This window comes from Delphinapterus leucas, chromosome 14 (assembly GCF_059928025.1).
Source record: "Delphinapterus leucas isolate spDelLeu-1000000601 "Yukka" chromosome 14, BTC_Dleu_Yukka2, whole genome shotgun sequence".
Classification (NCBI taxonomy): Eukaryota; Metazoa; Chordata; class Mammalia; order Artiodactyla; family Monodontidae; genus Delphinapterus; species Delphinapterus leucas.
In genome coordinates, this window is record NC_143142.1 from 89,524,900 (window position 1) to 89,549,092 (window position 24,193).

The window sequence follows — 24,193 nt, forward strand, 5'->3', positions numbered from 1 at the left end:
ACAATGTTGAGTAGTCTTCTCTTGGTATTCTGTAGGTCTTTGGTGATTATATATTTCACATGTGTTTCTATATCTATGTTAACCCCAATATTCTAATGTATCCAGTCCTCACACCTTTCCATTTGGTGAACCATAACTTTGTTTAATGAATCTGTGATTGCCTTTCTCTGTGGAAATATCTTCATTGGTATCAATTTTTAGCTAACACCTATAAGTGATATTATAGGATATGTGTCTTTTGCTGTCTGACTTAGTACAATTTGCCTGATTACCTCTAGAATCATCTACGGTGCTGCAAATGGCATTGTTTCATTTTTTTCCCTAGCTAATATTCCATCTGTGCATGTACCAGTTCTTCTTTGTCCACTTACCTCTTGATGGACGTTTTGGTTGCCTCCATGTCTTGGCTATTGTAATACTGCTGCACTGCACATTTGCCTGCCTGTGTCTTTCCAATTCTGTCTTCTTATGTTATAGGCTCAGGAGTGGGCCTCCTGTATCATATGGTATCTCAGGGTTTACCGTTTAAATGCACCACGATTCTGTGCTCGTTAGTGGCTCTTTCCAGGTTACATCCCACTTAAAGTTGAGGGTATGCATTTCTCCACAACACCTTCAGCATTTATTTATTTATTTATTTTTAACATCTTTATTGGAGTATAATTGCTTTACAATGGTGTGCTAGCTTGTGCTTTACAACAAAATGAATCAGTTATACATATACATATTTTCCCATATCACTTCCCTCTTGCATCTCCCTCCCTCCCACCCTGCCGATCCCACCCCTCCAGGCGGTCACAAAGCACGGAGCTGATCTCCCTGTGCTATGCTGCTGCTTCCCACTAGCTATCTATCTTACGTTTGGTAGTGTATATATGTCTATGCCTCTCTCTCCCTTGGTCACAGCTTACCCTTCCCCCTCCCCATATCCTCAAGTCCATTCTCTAGTAGGTCTGTGTCTTTATTCCTGTTTTACCCCTAGGTTCTTCATGACATTTTTTTCCCTTAAATTCCATGTATATTTGTTAGCATACGGTATTTGTCTCTCTCTTTCTGACTTACTTCACTCTGTATGACAGACTCTAGGTCTATCCATCTCATTACAAATAGCTCAATTTCGTTTCTTTTTATGGCTTCAGCATTTATTGTTTGTAGTTTTCTTGCTGATGGATATTCTGACTGGTGTGAGCTGATACCTCTTTGTGGTTGAATTTGCATATGACTCATAATCCTTTGAAATTGAGCTTTAAGGCATGTCCTTTTTATTTTTCAAACTGTGATTACAGCTTAGCTCTTCAAAGTGTTTTCTTAAAGTATGTGTTACATTTTGAAATTTATTGGCCATTACCTCCCTCAAAACATTTTGAGGGCAGGTTTCATTTACAGCCCTGCAGTACTTGTTCACATGAAGTGACCATTAGCACAGGCTTTAAAGCTGCTTTTGCAGGTAACGGCCAGATTGCGGCAGCCTTTCTTTGTTCCCCATGCTGGTACTAGGGAAACAGAGCTTCCGGCCAGTGGTCTTCCTCGGTTATAAATTAGAGTGGAATGTGTCCGGATAAACCCCCAAAAGGTGATGTCTCCTTACTTTTGTTTGTTTTTGTAATTTAATTTATATTTTTATCGGAGTAATATTCCATTGTGTATATGGACCACTTCTTGGTGCATTCCTCTTGTTGATGGACATTTTCGTTGCTTCCAAGTGTTGACTATATTAAATATTGCTGGAGTGCAAGATTGCCAGCCTGTGACTTTTTGATTCTCATTTTCTCAGGTGGTAGGCCCAGCAGTGGGTGTGACTGATTGACTAGTAGCTCAATGTTTACCTTTTCAAAGCACCTCCATTGTGTTTTCATTAGTGGCTCTTACCATGTCTCCCTTAGAACCGAGGGTATGAACTTCTCCACAATCCCTTCAGCATTTATAGTTTGCAGCAGTTTTGCTAATGGCCAGTCTGACTGCTGTGACCTGATAGGTTTTTGTAATTTGGGTTTGCATGACTTTAAAAATTCCTAAAATTCATCATTTTCCACGCCTTTCTCCTTTCTGTTAAAAATAAAGTGTGAGTACAATATAACTCTTGAAGCTGTCTTCTTGGAAGGTTGCCCTCTTTTGAATTTTTGGTCGATATTCGACCCCAGGATTTTTTTGGAGGGCAGATGTCATTACAGAACTGCAAGTTTGGTGAATATTTAGTGACCATTAGCACTGGGTTTAAAGCTGGTGTTGTGGGAAACGGCCACAAGGAGGCAGCATTTGTCCTTTCCCAAATCTGGGTACTAGGGCAGCAGAGCCTTTCTGGAAGTCGTGATCCTAGGTTTTAAGTTAGAATGGAATGTGCCAGGAGGAATGCCCATAAGTTTATGTCTCATTACTTCTTCTTGGTTTCTAAAATTTATTTAATCGGGGTAATGATTAGATATTGTTTGTCCAGATGTACACAATCTAGTTCACTTGTACAATATATATGTCTATTCATGTTCAGATCCTCTTCCCATGTAAAATATTACAGAGTGTTCCGTAGACCTCCCTTGCTATACGGTCCGTCTTTTTGATATATGTTTATAATATGCATTTGTATACGTATGGTAACGCTAATCTTAATTTATCCATTCTGCCCACCTTTCCTTTTAGATAAGCATACTTAATTTCTAAGTCTGTGAGTGTCTTTCTCTGTGGAAATATGTTCATTTGTGTTAGTTATTAGATAACGCCTACAAGTGATATCATAGGATATAGGTCTTTTGCTTTCTGACTTACCTCATATTCTGTGATTATCTCCAAGCTCATCTATGGCGCCTCAAATAGCAGTGTTTCATTGTTTTCCATGGCTAATATGCTATTGTGAGCGTGGACCACTTCTTCTTCATCCATACATCTGTTGATGGACATTTTGGTAGCTTCACCGTCTTGGCTATTGTGAATAAGGCTGCAATGCAGCTTTTGCAGCCCGCGTCTTCTCGATTCTGGTCTTCTCAGGTGAGAGGCCCAGTGGTGTGACTGCTGCATCGAATAGTAGCTCAATTTTTACTTTTAATCGTAGCTCCTTTCTGTTCTCATTATTGGCTATTACCACTTTACATCTCACCAGCAGCTAGAGGGTACACAGTTCTCTAAAACCCCTTCAGATTTTATTGTTTGTAGACCTTTTGCTGATGGTCAGTCGACTGGTGTGAGTTGAAACCTTTTTGTTGATTAGATTTGCATGAGTCTAATAATTCCTGAGGTTGAGCTTTCACCCATTTTCCTTTTTTTAAACAAGAGAGTGAGTCAAACTTACCTCTTCATACTATCGTCTTGAAAATTTTGCCAGTTTTGAATTTTATTGTCCATTCCCTACCTCAGCACAGTTGTTTAGGGCAGGTGTCCTTTGCAGCCCTGAGTCCTTGTGAATGTTAAGAGACCATTAGCTGTGGGCTTAACGCCGCTCTTGCGGAAAACGGCCACAAGGCAGCAGAAATTCTACATTTCCAACTCTGGGTTTTTGGGCAGCAGAGGCTTCCTGGAAATCGTGTTAGTAGGCTGCAGATTAGAGTGGAATGTGCCAGAGCACATCCCCAAGAGCTTATATCTCCTTACTTCTTGTTTGTTTTATAAATTTAATTTTTATTAATTATCAGAGCAAACTTGATAAAAATATTTTGTTTCTCCTAGGTGTACAGAATCTGGTTCATTATATCAATGTATCTGTCATTTGTCTTTGCATTCTTTACTGTGTAGGTTATTACAGAGTGTTGCCTAGACCTCTCTTGGTATTCCATAGGTATTTTGTGATTATATATTTCATATGTATTAGTACATGTCTGTTAACCCCCATATCCTAATTCACATATTCCTTACACTTTTCCATTTGGTTAAACATAATTTTTTTTTCTTAATCCATGCTTTTCCTTCTCTTGGAAATAAGTTCATGAGTATCAACTTTTAACTAACACCTAGAAGTGATGTCATAGGATATCTGTCTTTCACTTTCTTTCTTTCTTCAAGTTGGGCGATTATGTCTAGGTCCTTATATGGTGGTGCAAACGGCACTGTTTCATTGTTTTCCATGGCTAATATTCCATTGTTTACATGGACCACTTCCTTTTTGTGCATTTTTCTGTTGATGGACATTTTGGTTTCTTCCAAGCCTTGGCTATGTTAAATGTTCCTGCAGTGCAGGATTGCCAGCCTGTGTCTTTTCCATTCTGCTCTGCTCAGGTGATAGGCGCATCAAAGGACCTACCAGATCACATGGTAGCTCAGTTTTTACCCTTAAACGCACCTCCATTATGTTCTCACTACTGGCTGTTACCAGTTTACATCCCCCCAGCAGCTGGAGGGTACACAGTTCTCTGAAACCCCTTCAGCATTTATTCTTTGTAGGCTTTTTGCTGAAGAACATTCTGACGGCTGTGAGGTGAGCGTTTCTGTAATTGGATTTGCATGGCTTTATTCATTGTTGACGTTGCGCATTTTTCAATTCCCTTTTATTTTAAAGAGAAAAAAGAGAAAAGACAAAATGTGCGTAAAACATGCCTCTTGACATTGTCTTCTTGAAATGTTGACGTCTTTTGAATTTTCTGGTCGATTTACGACCCCAGGACATTTTTTGAGGCCCGGTGTCCTTTACAGTGCTGCACATATTTTGAATATTAAGTGACCATTACCTCTTGGTTTAAAACTGCTGTTGTGTGAAACAGCCACAAGGCGGCAGCATTTTTCCTTTACCAAACCTGGTTACCAGGGCAACAGAGCCTTAATGGAAGTCCTGTTCTAGGTTGAAAATTAGAATGGAATGTGCCAGGAAAAATTCCTTTCAGTTTATGTCTCATTATTTCTTGTTCATATTTTTAATTTAATTTTTTATCGCAGCAAATTTGATTACAATGTTTTTTTTTGTTCTAGGTGTGCAAGATGTGGTTCTTTCACGCATATACATATATCTATTCTTCTTCGGAACCTTTTCCCAGGTAGGTTATGACACAATGTTGAGTAGTCTTCTCTTGGTATTCCGTAGGTCTTTGGTGATTATATATTTCACATGTGTTTGTATATCTCTGTTAACCCCAATATCGTAATGTATCCAATCCTCACACCTTTCGATTTGGGGAACCATAAGTTTGTTTAATGAATCTGTGATTGCCTTTCTCTGTGGAAATATCTTCATTGGTATCAATTTTTAGGTAACACCTATAAGTGATATACGTTAGGTGTCTTTTGCTTTCTCACTTACTACAAGTTGCATGATTACCTCTAGACTCATCTATGGTGCTGCAAATGGCGTTGTTTCATTTTTTTCCCGAGCTAATATTCCATCTCTACATGTAACAGTTCCTCTTTGTCCACTCATCTGTTGATGGACTTTTGGTTGCTTCCATGTCTTGGCTATTGTAATACTGCTGCAGTGCAGATTTGTCTGCCTGTGTCTTTCCAATTTTGTCTTCTTATGTTATAGGCCCAGGAGTGGGCCTGCTGGATCATATAGTAGCTCAATGTTTACCTTTTAAAGGCACCTCCACTCTGTTCCCATTAGTGGCTCTTACCAGGTTACGTGCCACTTCAAATTAAGGGTATGCATTTCTCCACAACCTCTTCAGCATTGATCGTTTGTAGTTTCTTTCCTGATGGTTATTCTGAATGGTGTGAGCTGATACCTCTGTGTGGTTGGATTTGCATGCGTCTCATAATCCTTTGAAATTGAGCTTTCAGGCATGTCCTTTTATTTTTCAAACGGTTATTACAGCTTAGTTCTTCAAATGGTTTTCTTGAAATATCTGCCACATTTTGAAATACTTGGGCCTTTACCTCCCTCAAGACATGATGAGGGCATGTTTCCTTTACAGCCCTGCCGGACTTGTTCATATGAAGTGACAATTAGCATAGGTTTTAAAGCTGCTTTTGCAGGTAATGGCCAGAGGGTGGAGCATTTCATAATTCTATGAAATGTAACTGAGCACACAATACATATTTTTTCTTTTAAATTTCCATTGTTACTTTTTTAAAGTACAATTATAATTGAAGTTCTTTGTAACAAGTGAAATTTAAAAAATTAAAGGAAAAGATAATATTTTACCACTTGCCATCCTTTCCCATGTACTGAAAAGACCAGCATAATGTGTAGATTTCTCATTTTATCCAGGTGTTCTATACATCCGGAATATCATGCTTCTCACTGTAGAAAAACAGATTTAGCTCTCACACTTTTTATAGGCTACATAACAGTCCATAGAACAGAAGTACAAACTATTTCAGACTTAGCTTTTTGAGGGACACTCAGGTTACTTTCTGTTTTATTTTGTTGTTCTTTTTTTGGGGGGGGGTAGGAGTTTATTATTTATTTATTTATGTTGTGTTGGGTCTGAGTTTCCGTGTGAGGGCTTTCTCTAGTTGTGGCAAGTGGGGGGCCACTCTTCATCTCGGTGCGTGGGCCTCTCACTATCGCGGCCTCTCTTGTTGCGGAGCACGGGCTCCAGATGCGAGGGCTCACTGGTTGTGGCTTATGGGCCTAGTTGCTCCACGGCATGTGGGATCCTCCCAGACCAGGGCTCGAACCTGTGTCCCCTGCATTAGCAGGCAGATTCTAACCACTGCACCACCAGGGAAGCCCCCTATTTTTTTGTTCTGCTAGTTTGTTTTAACCCAAGAAAATATTTTTTTAAATACAAAAAAACAAAATTGAGCTAGGGGTAAGGATTAGGGTTTAGGGTAAGGTTTAGGGTTAGGATACGGGTTAGGATTATTGTACGGCTTAGAGTATGGTTTAGGGTTAGGGTTATGGTACGGGTTAGTGTTAGGGTACAGTTTAGGGTATGGCAATGGTTTAGTGTTAGGGTACGGGTTAGGGTATGGGTTAGTGTTAGGGTATTGGTTAGGATTAGGGTACGGTTTACGTTCAGGGTTATGGTTAGGTTTAGTGTATGGATTAGTGTTAGGTACGGGTTAGGGTAAGGGTTAGGGTTAGGTTTAGTGTTAAAGAACGGGTACAGTTTAGGGTACAGGGTAGGGAACAACAAAGGGTTAGGGTTAGGGTACGTGTTAGGGTACAGTTTAGTGTTAGTGTACGGGTTAGGATTAGGGTATGCTTTAGGGTAAGGTTTAGGGTTAGGGAACGGGTATGGTTTGGGGTACAGTTTAGGGTATGACCATGGGTTAGGAGTAGGGTAAGTGTTAGGGTATGGTTTAGTGTTAGTGTACAGGTTAGGATTATGGTACGGGATAGTGTAAGGGTTAGGGTTAGGGTTAGGGAATGGGTACAGATTAGGTTACATGTTAGGGTATGACAATGGGTTAGGGTTAGGGTACATGTTAGTGTATGGGTTAGGATTAGGGTACGGGTTAGGTTATGGGTTAGTGTTAGGGGATGGGTTAGGATTAGGGTACGGGTTATGGTACGGTTTAGGGAAAGGATTAGGATACGGGGTAGGGTTAGGATAAAATTTAGTGTATGGCTATGTGTTACTGTTAGGGTACATGTTAGCATATGGGTTAGTGTTCGTGTACAGCTTAGGGTAAGGGTTAGGGTTAGGGAAAGTGTATGGTCTCAGGTACAGGTTAGGGTACGGCGGGATAGGGTTAGGGTACGTGTTAGGATGAGACTTCTTTGTAGTGCAGATTTGAATTTCCCGCTTGCTTGGTTGGCCAAAAAGTACGTATGTGTTTTATCCTGAATATATTCAGGAAAAAACGTATACGCCCTTTTTGGCCAAGAGCATCATTGCCGAAGATCTGCCACTTTTCATATGCTTTAAATACAATTCCAATCTACCTCCTGAAATCTGTTTCCTGCAATTGTGCCTTGCTTTCAAGTCCTCTTCACAGCCTTACCTCAATATATTTTTGGACGATAGTTGTCCTTTATAACTCTGCAGGTTTGTGAATTGCAGTGACCCTGAGCTCCTTTTTTCAACTCGCTTTCTGTGAGCTGGCCTTAAATCAACAGGATTGCTTCAGGTCCTATTCTGGTTCCGGCGCAGCACACTGAGTCTTTGGTTAATTCTACATCCTGGTGGGAAATTAGAGTGAAATGTGCCAGTCCAAACACCTACAGGTAGTCCCTCATTGGTTCTCCCTATTCCCGTTCATCCTCTGCAGAAATTGCAAACTGTGCCAAACAGAGGTTAAAGGCACTGACTCTCCAAGTGGGGAGATTGTTAGTAAAGCGTCTGGAATGGCGAACCCGAGTACCAGAGGACGAATAATGAGATGCGTTTTAGAAACCTTGCCCGATCACACTGTGGACCATCCTCTGGGTTTCCCACGCATGTTTTAGCTGTAGGAAGAATCCCTTAAATCTGGAGATTTGGGACCCATGGAATGGGTGGCACGCAGTACTACTTCAAAGGGTCTGCATTTGCTCACCGAACCTCACCAATCCTCTCAGCCCCAAGTGTCCAGCCTTATGTCTCACCCAGCTGTGGGTGTAGATGTGGTAAATCCAGGTTTCATCACAAGCCCTGAATGAATTATTTAAGAATTTCTCTTTCACTGTCTTTGTGTTTTGATTTTGAAATTTATTTTTATAATTGGGTTTAGCTGATTTTCACTGCTGTGTTTATGCCGCTCGATGCACACTTGGTCCTCTTACGGAGACCTGTAAATACATAGGTTTTAAGATTCTTACTAGTCAGATATATTCCTCTGCGGTGAATAGGGGGTGTTGAGTCCACTTCGTTGAGCAAGGAGTAGGTCTTGTCTATTACATATTTGGTTTATGGAACGGTATCTGTGCTAATTTCAATCTCTGGATTTATGCAGCACCCCAACTCACCATTCCCCTTAAGCAAGCATAAGTTTGTTTTCTAAATGTGAGACTCTGTTCTGTTTTGTAATTCAGTTCATGTGTAGGCAAGTTTACATTCCCTCTATAAGTGATATCTTATGATAAGTTTCTTTTTCTGTGTGACTTATTTCCTTAGAATCATCGTACCTAAATCCACTCATTATGCTGCTATGGGCCTGATGACATTGATTTCATTGCTGAGTGATATTCCATTGTACGTAAGTACCACTACTTCTTTATCCATTTTTCTCTTTCTGGGATATTTAAGTTGTACCGTAGTCGAGGTTCTTGTAAACACAGCAGCCCTAAACTTTGGGGTGGCTGTGTCTTGTTGATTTTAATTTTCCTCAGCGACAGGGCCATAAGTGGAAGTGCCCTAGGATCTGTAGCTTTGTTTTTTAGATGTTTCAGGAAACACCATACATTTTTCCATAGTGGCTATTGGCAATTTACATCCCGCCCATCAGCATAACAAGGCTCCCTGTTCTCCATGGCCTGTCCTGCCTTTCTGGTTTTTACACATTTTTCGGATGGCCCATTTGACTGGTGGGAAGTGAGGTTTCATTGTACAGCGGATTTCCATTGCACGCGTGCTTGTTTGGACTAAAAGGGCTTATGCGCTTTTTCCTGCATATATTCAGGAAAAAAACGCGTACGCCCTTTTTGGCCAAGTGCATCATTGTCGAAGTTCTGCCACTTTTCATATGCTTTAAATGCAATTCCAATCTACCTCCTGAAATCTATTTCCTGCAATTGTGCCATGCTTTCAAGTCCTCTTCGCAGCCTTACTTCAATATATTTTTGGACGATAGCGGTCATTTGTAACTCTGCAGGTTTGTGAATTACAGTGACCCTGAGCTCCTTTTTTTCAACTCGCTTTTTTGTGAGCTGGCCGCAAAACCGCAGGATTGCTTCAGGCCCTATTCTGGTTCCAGCGCGGCACGCTGAGCCTTTGGTTAATTCTTCTTCCTGGTGGGAAATTAGAGTGAAATGTGCCCGTGCAAACACCTACAGCTAGTCTCTCATTGGTTCTCCCTATTCCCGTTCATCCTCTGCAGAAATTGCAAACTGTGCCAAACAGGAGGTTAAAGGCACTGACTCTCCAAGTGGGGAGATTGTTAGTAAAACGTCTGGAATGGCGAACCCGAATACCAGGGGACGAATAATGAGATGCGTTTTAGAAACGTTGCCCAATCACACAGTGGACCATCCTCTTGGTTCCCATGCATGTTTTAGCTGAAGGAAGAATCCCTTAAATCTGGAGAGTTGGGACCCATGGAATAGGTAGCATGCAGTATTACTTCAAAGGGTCTGCATTTGCTCATTGAACCTCACCAATCCTCTCAGCCCCAAATGTCCTGCCTTATGTCTCACCCAGCTGTGGGTGTAGATGTGGTAAATCCAAGTTTCATCACAAGCCCTGAAAGAATTATTTAAGAATTTTCTCTCCTTCACTGCCTTTGTGTTTTGTTTTTGAAATTTATTTTTATAATTGGGTTTAGCTGATTTTCACGGCTGTGTTTATGCTGCTCTACACACACTTGATTCCCTTATGAAGACATATCAATACATAGGTTTTAAGATTCTTACTAGTCAGATACATTCCTGTGCGGTGAATATAGTCTGTTGAGAGCAGTTCGTTGAGCAAGGAGTAGGTCTTGTCTATTACATATTTGGCTTATGGAACGGTATCTGTGCTAATTTCAATCTCTGGATTTATGCAGCACCCCAACTCACCTTTCCCCTTTAGCAAGCATAAGTTTGTTTCCTAAATGTGAGACCCTGATCTGTTTTGTATTTCAGTTCATGTGTAGCCAAGTTTACTTTCCCTCTATAAGTGATATCTTATGATTAGTTTCTTTTTCTGTGTGACTTATTTCACTCAGAATCATCGTACCTAAATCCACTCATTATGCTGCTACGGGCCTGATGACACTGATTTCATTGCTGAGTGATATTCCATTGTACGTAAGTACCACTACTTCTTTATCCATTTTTCTCTTTCTGGGATATTTAAGTTGTACCATAGTGGAGGTTCTTGTAAACACAGTAGCCCTAAATTTTGGGGTGGCTGTGTCATTTTTATTTTAATTTTCCTCAGCGACAGTGCCATAAGTGGAGGTGCTCTAGGCTCTGTAGCTTTGTTTTTTAGATGTTTCAGGAAACACCATACACTTCTCCAGAGGGGCTGTTGGCAATTTACATCCCGCCCATCAGCACAACAAGGCTCCCTGTTCTCCATGGCCTGTCCTGCCTTTCTGGTTTTTACACATTTTTCGGATGGCCCATTTGACAGGTGGGAAGTGAGACTTCATTGTAGTGCGGATTTCCGTTGCACGCTTCCTTGGTTGGCAAAAAAGGGCATATGCGTTTTTTCCTGGATATATTCAGGAAAAAACGCATATGCACTTTTTGGCCAAGTGCATCATTGTCGAAGTTCTGCCGCTTTTCATATGCTTTAAATGCAATTCCAATCTACCTCCTGAAATCTGTCTCTTGCAATTGTGCCTTGCTTTCAAGTCCTCCTTGCAGCCTTACCTCAATATATTTTTGGACGATAGCGGTCATTTATAACTCTGCAGGTTTGTGAATTGCAGTGACCCTGAGCTCCTTTTTTCAACTCGCTTTTTTGTGAGCTGGACGCAAAACCGCAGGATTGCTTCAGGCCCTAATCTGGTTCCGGCATGGCACGCTGAGCCTTTGGTTAATTCTTCTTCTTGGTGGGAAATTAGACTGAAATGTGCCCGTGCAAACACCTACAGCTAGTCTCTCATTGGTTCTCCCTATTCCCGTTCATCCTCTGCAGAAATTGCAAACTGTGCCAAACAGGAGTTTAAAGGCACTGGCTCTCCAAGTGGGGAGATTGTTAGTGAAACGTCTGGAATGGCGAACCCGAATACAAGGTGACGAAAAATGGGATGCGTTTAAGAAACATTGCCAGATCACACGGTGGACCATTCTCTGGGTTTCCCATGCATGTTTTAGCTTTAGGAATAATCCCTTAAACCTGGAGAGTTTTGACCAATGGAATGGGTAACATGCAGGATTACTTCAAAGGGTCTGCATTTGCACACCGAACCTCACCAATTCTCTCAGCCCCAAGTGTCCAGCCTTATGTCTCACACAGCTGTGGGTGTAGATGTGGTAAATCCAGGTTTCAACACAAGCCCTGAACGAATTATTTAAGAATTTCTCTCTCTTTCACTGTCTTTGTGTTTGAAATTTATTTTTATAATGGGGTTTAGCTGATTTTCACGGCTGTGTTTATGCGTCTCTACAAACACTTGATTCTCTTACGGAGACACATAAATACATAGATTTTAAGATTCTTACTAGTCAGATATATTCCTCTGCGGGGAATAGGGGGTGTTGAGTCCACTTCGTTGAGCAAGGAGTAGGTCTTGTCTATTACATACTTGACTTATGGAATGGTATCTGTGCTAATTTCAATCTCTGGTTTTACGCAGCACCCCAACTCACCTTTCCCCTTAAGCAAGCATAAGTTGGTTTTCTAAATGTGAGACTCTGTTCTGTTTTGTAATTCAGTTCATGTGTAGGCAAGTTTATATTCCCTCTATAAGTGATATCTTATGATAAGTTTCTTTTTCTGTGTGACTTATTTCCTTAGAATCATCGTACCTAAATCCATTCATTATGCTCCTATGGGCCTGATGATACTGATTTCATTGCTGAGTGATATTCCATTGTACGTAAGTATGAACACTTCTTTATCAATTTTTCTCTTTCTAGGATATTTAATTTGTACCGTAGTCGAGGCTCTGGTAAACAGAGCAGCCCTAAACATTAGGGTGGTTGTTTCTTTTTATTTTAATTTTCCTGAGGTATAGGGCTATAAGTGGGTTTAGGGTTAAGGTTAGGGTTAGGGAAAAGGTACAGTTTAGGATACGACAACGGTTCAGGGTTAGCGTACGTGTTAGGGTACGGGTTAGTGTTAGTGTACGGTTTAGGATTAGGGTACGGGTTAGGGTAATGTTTCGGGTTAGGGTTACGGTTAGGGAACGGGTATGGTTTAGGGTACAGTTTAGGGTACCACAACGTTTTAGTGTTAGCATAAGTGTTAGGGTACGGGTTAGTGTATGGGTTAGAATTAGGGTACTTGTAAGGATAAGGCTTTGGGTTAGGGTTAGGGTTACATAATGGGTATGGTTTAGGGTACAGGATAGCGTACAATGGTTTAGGGTTAGCGTATGTGTTAGGGTATGTGTTAGTATCACTGTACGGGTAAGAATGAGGGTACAGGTTAGGGTAAGGCTTGGGGTAAGGGTTAGGGTTGGGGTTAGAGTTAGGGTTAGGGAAAGGGTATGGTTTAGGGTACAGGGTAGGGTATGTCAAAGGTTTAGGGTTAAGGTACGTCTTAGGGTATGGGATAGTGTTAGTGTATGGGATAGGATTTGGGTATGGGATAGGGTAAAGTTTCGGGCAAGGGATAGGGCTAGGGCTTGGGTTAGGGTTAGGGAATGGGGATGGTTTAGGGTAGAGGTTAGGGTACAACAATGGTTTAGGGATAGCTTACGTGTTAGGGTATGGGTTAGTGTTAGTGTATAGGTCAGGATTAGGGTACGGGTTAGGTTAAGGCTTCGGGTAATGGTTAGGGTTAGGGTTAGGGAAAGGGGACGGTTTAGGGTACAGGTGAGTGTATGATAACGGTTTGGGGTGGTGTATGTGTTAGGGGACGGGTTAGCGTTAGCGTACGGGTTAGGATTAGGGAATGGGTTAGGGTAAGCCTTCGGGTTAGGGCTAGGGTCAGGGTTAGGGGATGGTTTAGGGTACAGGTTAGGATATGACAACGGTTTAGGGTGAGGGTATGTGTTAGGGTACAGGTTAGTGTAGGCATACGGGTTAGGATTAGGGGATGGGTTAGGGTAAGGCTTCGGGTAAGGGTTAGGGTTAGGGTTAGTGTTAGGGGATGGGGACAGTTTAGGGTACAGGTTAAAGTATGACAACAGTTTATGGTGAGTGTACATGTTAGGGTACGGGTTAGTTCTAGAGTACGGGTTAGGATTAGGGGACGGGTTAGGGTAAGGCGTCGGGTAAGGGTTAGGGTTAGGGGACGGGGAAGGTTTAGGGTACAAGTTAACGTACGACAACGGTTTAGGGTGAGCATACGTGTTAGGGTACGGGTTAGTGTTAGCATACGGGTTAGGATTAGGGGGCAGGTTAGGGTAAGGCTTCGGGTAAGGAATAGGGATAGGGTTAGGGTTAGGGGATGGGGATGGCTTAGGGTACAGGTTAGGGTACGACAAAGGTTTCGGGAGAGCGTACGTGTTAGGGTACTGGTTAGTGTTAGCGTATGGGTTCGCATTAGGGGTCGGGATAGGGTAAGGCTTCTGGTAAGGGTTAGATTTCGGGTTAGGGGACGGGGACGGTTTAGGGTACAGGTTAGGGTACGACAGCGGTTTAGGGTGAGTGAACGTGTTAGGCTATGGTTTAGTGTTAGCAAACGAGTTAGGATTAGGGGATGGGTTAAGAAGAGGCTTCGGGTAAGGGTTAGGGTAAGGGTAAGGGGACGGTGTAGGGTATAGGTTAGGGTACGACAACGGTTTAGGGTGAGCATACGTGATAGGGTATGGGTTAGTGTTAGCATAGGGGTTAGGATTAAGGGACGGGTTAGGGTAAGGCTTCAGGTAAGGGTTAGGGTTAGGGATAGGGGACGGGTTAGGGTTAGGGTTAGGAGACACACACGGATTAGGGTACATGTTAGGGTGAGGGTTAGGGTTAGGGGACAGGGACGGTTTAGGATACAGGTTAGGGTACGACAACAGTTTAGGGTGAGCGTACGTGTTAGGGTACGGGTTAGTGTTAGCGTACGCGTTAGGATTAGGGGACGGGTTAGGGTAAGGCTTTGGGTAAGGGTTAGGGTTAGCGTTAGGGTTAGGGGACGGAGACAGTTTAGGGTACAGGTTAGGGTACGACAACGGTTTAGAGTGAGCGTACGTGTTAGGGTACGGGTTAGTGTTAGCGTACGGGTTAGGATTAGGGGACGGGTTACGGTAAGGCGTCGGGTTAGGGTTAGGGGACGGGGACGGTTTAGGGTACAGGTTAGGGTACGACAACGGTTTAGGGTGAGTGTACGTGTTAGGGTACGGGTTAGTGTTAGCGTACGGGTTAGGATTAGGGGACGGGTTACGGTAAGGCGTCGGGTTAGGGTTAGGGGACGGGGACGGTTTAGGGTACAGGTTAGGGTACGACAACGGTTTAGGGTGAGTGTACGTGTTAGGGTACGGGTTAGTGTTAGCGTACGGGTTAGGATTAGGGGACGGTTAAGGGTAAGGCTTCGGGTAAGGGTTAGGGTTAGGGTTAGGTGACGGGGACGGTTTAGGGTACAGGTTAGGGTACGACAACGGTTTAGGGTGAGCGTACGTGTTAGGGTACAGGTTAGTGTTAGCGTACGGGTTAGGATTAGGGGTCGGGTTTGGGAAAGACTTCGGGTGAGGGTTAGGGTTAGGTTAAGGGTTAGGGTTAGGGGACGGGGATGGTTTACGGTACAGGTTAGGGCACAACAACGGTTTAGGGTGAGCGTACGTGTTGGGGTTCGGTTTAGTGTTAGCGTACGGGTTAGGATTAGGGGACGGGTTAGGGTAAGACTTCGGGTAAGGGTTAGGGTTAGGGGACGGGGACGGTTTAGGGTACAGGTTAGGGTACAACAACGGTTTAGGGTGAGCGTACGTGTTAGGGTACAGGTTAGTGTTAGGGTATGGGTTAGGATTAGGGGACGGGTTAGGGTAAGGCTTCGGGTAAGGGTTAGGATTAGGGTTAGCGTTAGGGGACGGGGACGGGGACGGTTTAGGGTACAGGTTAGGGTACGACAACAGTTTAGGGTGAGCGTATGTGTTAGGGTACGGGTTAGGGTTAGCGTATGGGTTAGGATTAGGGGACGGGTTAGGGTAAAGCTTCGGGTAAGGGTTAGGGTTAGGGTTAAGGTTAGGGTTAGGGGACGGGGACGGTTTAGGGTACAAGTTAGGGCACGACAACGGTTTAGGGTGAGCGTACGTGTTAGGGTTCGGTTTAGTGTTAGCGTACGGGTTAGGATTAGGGGACGTGTTAGGGTAAGGCTTCGGGTAAGGGTTAGGGTTAGGCTTAGGGTTAGGGGACGGGGATGGTTTAGGGTACAGGTTAGGGTACGACAACGGTTTAGGGTGAGCGTACGTGTTAGGGTACGGGTTAGTGTTAGCGTACGCGTTAGGATTAGGGGACGGGTTAGGGTAAGGCTTCGGATAAGGGTTAGGGTTAGCGTTAGGGTTAGGGGACGGAGACAGTTTAGGGTACAGGTTAGGGTACGACAACGGTTTAGTGTGAGCGTACGTGTTAGGCTACGGATGAGTGTTAGCGTACGGGTTAGGATTCGGGGACGGGTTAGGGTAAGGCTTCGGGTAAGGGTTAGGTTTAGGGTTAGGCTTAGGGTTAGGGTTATGGGACGGATACGGTTTAGGGTACAGTTTAGGGTGCGCCAACTTTTTAGGGTGAGCGTACGTGTTAGGGTACGGGTTAGTGTTAGCGTATGGGTTAGGATTAGAAGACGGGTTAGGGTAAGGCTTCGGGTAAGGGTTAGGGTTAGGGTTAGGGGATGGGGCGGTTTAGGGTACAGGTTAGGGTACGACAACGGTGTAGGGTGAGCATACATGTTAGGGTACGGGTTAGTGTTAGCGTACGGGTTAGGATTAGGGGACAGGTTAGGGTAAGGGTTCGGGTAAGGTTTAGGTTTAGGGATAGGGTTAGGATTAGGGGACGGGGATGGTTTAGGGAACAGGTTAGGGTACGACAACGGTTTAGGGTGAGCGTACGAGTTAGAGTACGGGTTAGTGTTAGCGTACGGGTTAGGATTAGGGGACGGTTTAGGGTAAGGCTTCGGGTAAGGGTTAGGTTTAGGGATAGGGTTAGGTTTAGGGGACGGGGACGGTTTGGGGTACAGGTTAGGGTACGACAACGGTTTAGGGTGAGAGTACATTTTAGGGTATGGGTTAGTGTTAGCGCACGGTTTAGGATTAGGGGACAGGTTAGGGTAAGGCTTCGGGTAAGGGTTAGGGTTAGGGATAGGGTTAGGGGATGGGGACGGTTTAAGGTACAGGTTAGGGTACGACAACGGTTTAGGTTGAGCGTACGTGTTAGGGTACTTGTTATTGTTAGCGTACAGGTTAGAATTAGGGGGCGGGTTAGGGCAAGGCTTCGGGTAAGGGTTAGTGTTAGGGTTAAGGTTAGGGTTAGGGTTAGGGGATGGGGTCGGTTTAGGGTACAGGTTAGGGTACGACAACGGTTTAGGGTGAGAGGACGTGTTAGGGTACGGGTTAGTGTTAGCGTATGGGTTAGGATTAGGGGACGGGTTAGGGTAAGTCTTCGGGTAATGTTTAGGGTTAGGGTTAGGGGATGGGGACGGTTTAGGGTACAGGTTAGGGTACGACAACGGTTTAGGGTGAGCGTACGTGTTAGGGTACGGGTTAGTGTTAGCGTACAGGTTAGGATTAGCGGACGGGTTACCGTAAGGCTTCGGATAAGGGTTAGGTTTAGGGTTAGGGTTAGGGGAAGGGGACAGTTTAGGGTACTGGTTAGGGTACGAAAACGGTTTAGGGTGAGCGTACGTGTTAGGGTACGGGTTAGTGTTAGCGTACGGGTTAGGTACAGGGAACAGGTTAGGGTAAGGCTTCGGGTAGAGGGTTAGGGTTAGGGTTAGGGTTAGTGTTAGGGGACGGGGACGGTTAAGGGTACAGGTTAGGGTACGACAATGGTTTATGGTGAGTGTACGTGTTAGGGTACGGGTTAATGTTAGCATATAGGTTAGGATTAGGGGACGGTGTAGGGCAAGGCTTCGGGTAAGGGTTAGGGTTAGGGAACGGGGACGGTTTAGGGTACAGGTTAGGGTACGACAACGGTTTAGGGTGAGCGTACGTGTTAGGGTACGGGTTAGTGTTAGCGTACGGGTTAGGATTAGGGGACAGGTTAGGGTAAGGCTTCGGGTAAGGGTTAGGGTAAGGTTTAGGGGACGGGGATGGTTTAGGGCACAGGTTCGGATATGACAACGGTTTAGGGTGAGCATACATGTTAGGGTATGGGTTAGTGTTAGCGTACGGGTTAGGATTAGGGGACGGGTGAGGGTAAGGCTTCCGGTAAGGTTTAGGGTTAGGATTAGGGTTAGGTGACGGGGACGGTTCAGGGTACAGGTTAGGGTACGACAATGGTTTAGGGTGAGCGTACGTTTTAGGGTACGGGTTAGTGTTAGCGTACGGATTAGGATTAGGGGACGGGTTAGGGTAAGGCTTCGGGTAAGGGTTAGTGTTAGGGTTAGGGTTAGGGTACAGGGACGGTTTAGGGTACAGGTTAGGGTACGACAACGGTTTAGGGTGAGCGTACGTGTTAGGGTACGGGTTAGTGTTAGCGTACGGGTTAGGATTAGGGGACGGGTGAGGGTAAGGCTTCGGGTAAGGGTTAGTTTTTGGGTTAGGGTTAGTGGACGGGGACGGTTTAGGGTACAGGTTAGGGTACGACAACGGTTTAGGGTGAGCATACGTGTTAGGGTACAGGTTAGTGTTAGCGTACGGTATAGGATTAGGGGACGGGTGAGGGTAAGCGTTCGGGTAAGGGTTAGGGTTAGGTTTAGGGTTAGGGTTAGGGAACGGGGACAGTTTAGGGTTCAGGTTAGGGTACGACAATGGTTTAGGGTGAGCGTACGTGTTAGGGTACGGGTTAGTGTTAGCGTACGGGTTAGGCTTGGGGACGGGTGAGGGTAAGGCTTCGGGTCAGGGTTAGGGTTAGGGTTAGGGGACGGGGACGGGGACGGTGTAGGGTACAGGTTACGGTACGACAACGGTTTAGGGTGAGCGTACGTGTTAGGGTATGGGTTACTGTTAGCGTACGGGTTAGTATTAGGGGACGAGTGAGTGTAAGACTTCGGGTTAGCCTTAGGGTTAGGGTTAGGGTTAGGGGACGGGGACGGTTTAGGGTACAGGTTAGGGTACGACAACGGTTTAGGGTGAGCGTACGTGTTAGGGTACGGGTTAGTGTTAGCGTACAGTTTAGGATTAGGGTACGGGTGAGGGTAAGGCTTCGGGTAAGGGTTAGGGTAAGGGTTAGGGTTAGGGTTAGGGTTAGGGTTAGGCGACGGGGACGGTTTAGGGTACAGGTTAGGGTACGACAACGGTTTAGGGTGAGCGTACGTGTTAGGGTATGGGTTAGTGTTAGCGTACGGGTTAGGATTAGGGGACGGGTGAAGGTAAGGCTTCGGGTAACGGTTAGGGTTAGGCTTAGGGTTAGGGGACGGGGACAGTTTAGGGTACAGGTTAGGGTACAACAACGGTTTAGGGTGAGCGAACATGTTAGGGTACGGGTTAGTGTTGGCATACGGGTTAGGATTCGGGGACGGGTGAGGGTAAGGCTTCGGGTAAGGGTTAGGGTTAGGGTTAGGTTTAGGGTTAGGGGACGGTTTAGGGTACAGGTTAGGGTACGCAACGGTTTAGGGTGAGCGTACGTGTTAGGGTACGGGTTAGTGGTAGCGTACGGGTTAGGATTAGGGGACGGGTGAGGGTAAGGCTTCGGGTAAGGGTTAGGGTTAGTGTTAGGGTTAGGGGACGGGGACGGGGACGGTTTAGGGTACAGGTTAGGGTACGACAACGGTTTAGGTTGAGCGTACGTGTTAGGGTACGGGCTAGTGTTAGCGTACGGGTTAGGAATAGGGGATGGGTGAAGGTAAGGCTTCGGGTAATGGTTAGGGTTAGGGTTAGTGGACGGGGATGGTTTAAGGTACAGGTTAGGGTACGACAACGGTTTAGGGTAAGCGTACGTGTTAGGGTATGGGTTAGTGTTAGCGTACGGGTTAGGATTCGGGGACGGGTTAGGGTAAGGCTTCGGGTAAGGGTTAGGTTTAGGGTTAGGCTTAGGGTTAGGGTTATGGGACGGATACGGTTTAGGGTACAGTTTAGGGTGCGCCAACTTTTTAGGGTGAGCGTACGTGTTAGGGTACGGGTTAGTGTTAGCGTATGGGTTAGGATTAGAAGACGGGTTAGGGTAAGGCTTCGGGTAAGGGTTAGGGTTAGGGTTAGGGGATGGGGCGGTTTAGGGTACAGGTTAGGGTACGACAACGGTGTAGGGTGAGCATACATGTTAGGGTACGGGTTAGTGTTAGCGTACGGGTTAGGATTAGGGGACAGGTTAGGGTAAGGGTTCGGGTAAGGTTTAGGTTTAGGGATAGGGTTAGGATTAGGGGACGGGGATGGTTTAGGGAACAGGTTAGGGTACGACAACGGTTTAGGGTGAGCGTACGAGTTAGAGTACGGGTTAGTGTTAGCGTACGGGTTAGGATTAGGGGACGGTTTAGGGTAAGGGTTCGGGTAAGGGTTAGGTTTAGGGATAGGGTTAGGTTTAGGGGACGGGGACGGTTTGGGGTACAGGTTAGGGTACGACAACGGTTTAGGGTGAGAGTACATTTTAGGGTATGGGTTAGTGTTAGCGCACGGTTTAGGATTAGGGGACAGGTTAGGGTAAGGCTTCGGGTAAGGGTTAGGGTTAGGGATAGGGTTAGGGGATGGGGACGGTTTAAGGTACAGGTTAGGGTACGACAACGGTTTAGGTTGAGCGTACGTGTTAGGGTACTTGTTATTGTTAGCGTACAGGTTAGAATTAGGGGGCGGGTTAGGGCAAGGCTTCGGGTAAGGGTTAGGGTTAGGGTTAAGGTTAGGGTTAGGGTTAGGGGATGGGGTCGGTTTAGGGTACAGGTTAGGGTACGACAACGGTTTAGGGTGAGAGGACGTGTTAGGGTACGGGTTAGTGTTAGCGTATGGGTTAGGATTAGGGGACGGGTTAGGGTAAGTCTTCGGGTAATGTTTAGGGTTAGGGTTAGGGGATGGGGACGGTTTAGGGTACAGGTTAGGGTACGACAACGGTTTAGGGTGAGCGTACGTGTTAGGGTACGGGTTAGTGTTAGCGTACAGGTTAGGATTAGCGGACGGGTTACCGTAAGGCTTCGGATAAGGGTTAGGTTTAGGGTTAGGGTTAGGGGAAGGGGACAGTTTAGGGTACTGGTTAGGGTACGAAAACGGTTTAGGGTGAGCGTACGTGTTAGGGTACGGGTTAGTGTTAGCGTACGGGTTAGGTACAGGGAACAGGTTAGGGTAAGGCTTCGGGTAAGGGTTAGGGTTAGGGTTAGGGTTAGGGTTAGTGTTAGGGGACGGGGACGGTTAAGGGTACAGGTTAGGGTACGACAATGGTTTATGGTGAGTGTACGTGTTAGGGTACGGGTTAATGTTAGCATATAGGTTAGGATTAGGGGACGGTGTAGGGCAAGGCTTCGGGTAAGGGTTAGGGTTAGGGGACGGGGACGGTTTAGGGTACAGGTTAGGGTACGACAACGGTTTAGGGTGAGCGTACGTGTTAGGGTACGGGTTAGTGTTAGCGTACGGGTTAGGATTAGGGAACAGGTTAGGGTAAGGCTTCGGGTAAGGGTTAGGGTAAGGTTTAGGGGACGGGGATGGTTTAGGGCACAGGTTCGGATATGACAACGGTTTAGGGTGAGCATACATGTTAGGGTATGGGTTAGTGTTAGCGTACGGGTTAGGATTAGGGGACGGGTTAGGGTAAGGCTTCCGGTAAGGTTTAGGGTTAGGGTTAGGGTTAGGTGACGGGGACGGTTCAGGGTACAGGTTAGGGTACGACAATGGTTTAGGGTGAGCGTACGTTTTAGGGTACGGGTTAGTGTTAGCGTACGGATTAGGATTAGGGGACGGGTTAGGGTAAGGCTTCGGGTAAGGGTTAGTGTTAGGGTTAGGGTTAGGGTACAGGGACGGTTTAGGGTACAGGTTAGGGTACGACAACGGTTTAGGGTGAGCGTACGTGTTAGGGTACGGGTTAGTGTTAGCGTACGGGTTAGGATTAGGGGACGGGTGAGGGTAAGGCTTCGGGTAAGGGTTAGTTTTTGGGTTAGGGTTAGTGGACGGGGACGGTTTAGGGTACAGGTTAGGGTACGACAACGGTTTAGGGTGAGCATACGTGTTAGGGTACAGGTTAGTGTTAGCGTACGGTATAGGATTAGGGGACGGGTGAGGGTAAGCGTTCGGGTAAGGGTTAGGGTTAGGTTTAGGGTTAGGGTTAGGGAACGGGGACAGTTTAGGGTTCAGGTTAGGGTACGACAATGGTTTAGGGTGAGCGTACGTGTTAGGGTACGGGTTAGTGTTAGCGTACGGGTTAGGATTGGGGACGGGTGAGGGTAAGGCTTCGGGTCAGGGTTAGGGTTAGGGGACGGGGACGGGGACGGGGACGGTGTAGGGTACAGGTTACGGTACGACAACGGTTTAGGGTGAGCGTACGTGTTAGGGTATGGGTTACTGTTAGCGTACGGGTTAGTATTAGGGGACGAGTGAGTGTAAGACTTCGGGTTAGCCTTAGGGTTAGGGTTAGGGTTAGGGGACGGGGACGGTTTAGGGTACAGGTTAGGGTACGACAACGGTTTAGGGTGAGCGTACGTGTTAGGGTACGGGTTAGTGTTAGCGTACAGTTTAGGATTAGGGGACGGGTGAGGGTAAGGCTTCGGGTAAGGGTTAGGGTAAGGGTTAGGGTTAGGGTTAGGGTTAGGGTTAGGCGACGGGGACGGTTTAGGGTACAGGTTAGGGTACGACAACGGTTTAGGGTGAGCGTACGTGTTAGGGTATGGGTTAGTGTTAGCGTACGGGTTAGGATTAGGGGACGGGTGAAGGTAAGGCTTCGGGTAACGGTTAGGGTTAGGGTTAGGGTTAGGGGACGGGGACAGTTAAGGGTACAGGTTAGGGTACAACAACGGTTTAGGGTGAGCGAACATGTTAGGGTACGGGTTAGTGTTGGCATACGGGTTAGGATTCGGGGACAGGTGAGGGTAAGGCTTCGGGTAAGGGTTAGGGTTAGGGTTAGGTTTAGGGTTAGGGGACGGTTTAGGGTACAGGTTAGGGTACGCAACGGTTTAGGGTGAGCGTACGTGTTAGGGTACGGGTTAGTGGTAGCGTACGGGTTAGGATTAGGGGACGGGTGAGGGTAAGGCTTCGGGTAAGGGTTAGGGTTAGTGTTAGGGTTAGGGGACGGGGACGGGGACGGTTTAGGGTACAGGTTAGGGTACGACAACGGTTTAGGTTGAGCGTACGTGTTAGGGTACGGGCTAGTGTTAGCGTACGGGTTAGGAATAGGGGATGGGTGAAGGTAAGGCTTCGGGTAATGGTTAGGGTTAGGGTTAGTGGACGGGGATGGTTTAAGGTACAGGTTAGGGTACGACAACGGTTTAGGGTAAGCGTACGTGTTAGGGTACGGGTTAGTGTTAGCGTACGGGTTAGGATTAGGGGACGAGTGAGGGTAAGACTTCGGGTTAGTGTTAGGGTTAGGGTTAGGGTTATGGGACGGGGACGGTTTAGGGTACAGGTTAGGGTACGACAACGGTTTAGGGTGAGCGTACGTGTTAGGGTACGGGTTAGTGTTAGCGTACGGGTTAGGATTAGGGGACGGTGAGGGTAAGGCTTCGAATAAGGGTTAGGGTTAGGGTAAGCAGACGGGGACGGTTTAGTGTACAGGTTAGGGTACGACAACGGTTTAGGTTGAGCGTACGTGTTAGGGTACGAGTTAGTGTTAGCGTACGCGTTAGGATTAGGGGACGGGTGAGGGTAAGGCTTCCGGTAAGGGTTAGGGTTAGGGTTAGGGTTAGGGGACGGGGACCGTTTAGGGTACAGGTTATGGTACGACAACGGTTTAGTGTGAGCGTACGTGTTAGGGTACGGGTTAGTGTTAGCGTTCGGGTTAGGATTAGGGGACGGGTGAGGGTTAGGCTTCGGGTAAGGGTTAGGGTTAGGGTTAGGGTTAGGGTTAGGGGACGGGGATGGTTTAGGGTACAGGTTAGGGTACGACAACGGTTTAGGGTGAGCGTACGTGTTAGGGTACGGGTTAGTGTTAGCGTACGGTTTAGGATTAGGGGACAGGTGAGGGTAAGGCTTCGGGTAAGGGTTAGGGTTAGGGTTAGGGTTAGGGTTAGGGGACGGGGACGGTTTAGGGTACAGGTTACGGTACGACAACGGTTTAGGGAGAGCGTACGTGTTAGGGTACGGGTTAGTGTTAGCGTACGGGTTAGGATTAGGGGACGGGTGAGGGTAAGGCTTCGGGTAAGGTTTAGGGTTAGGGTTAGGGTTAGGGTTAGGGGACGGGGACAGTTTAGGGTACAGGTTAGGGTACGACAACGGTTTAGGGTGAGCGTACGTGTTAGGGTACGGGTTAGTGTTAGCGTATGGGTTAGGATTAGGGGACGGGTGAGGGTAAGGCTTCGGGTAAGGGTTAGGGTTAGGGTTTGGGTTAGGGTTAGGGTTAGGGGACGGGGACGGTTTATGGTAGAGGTTAGGGTACGACAACGGTTTAGGGTGAGCGTACGTGTTAGGGTACGGGTTAGTGTTAGCGTAGGGGTTAGGATTATGGGACGGGTGAGGG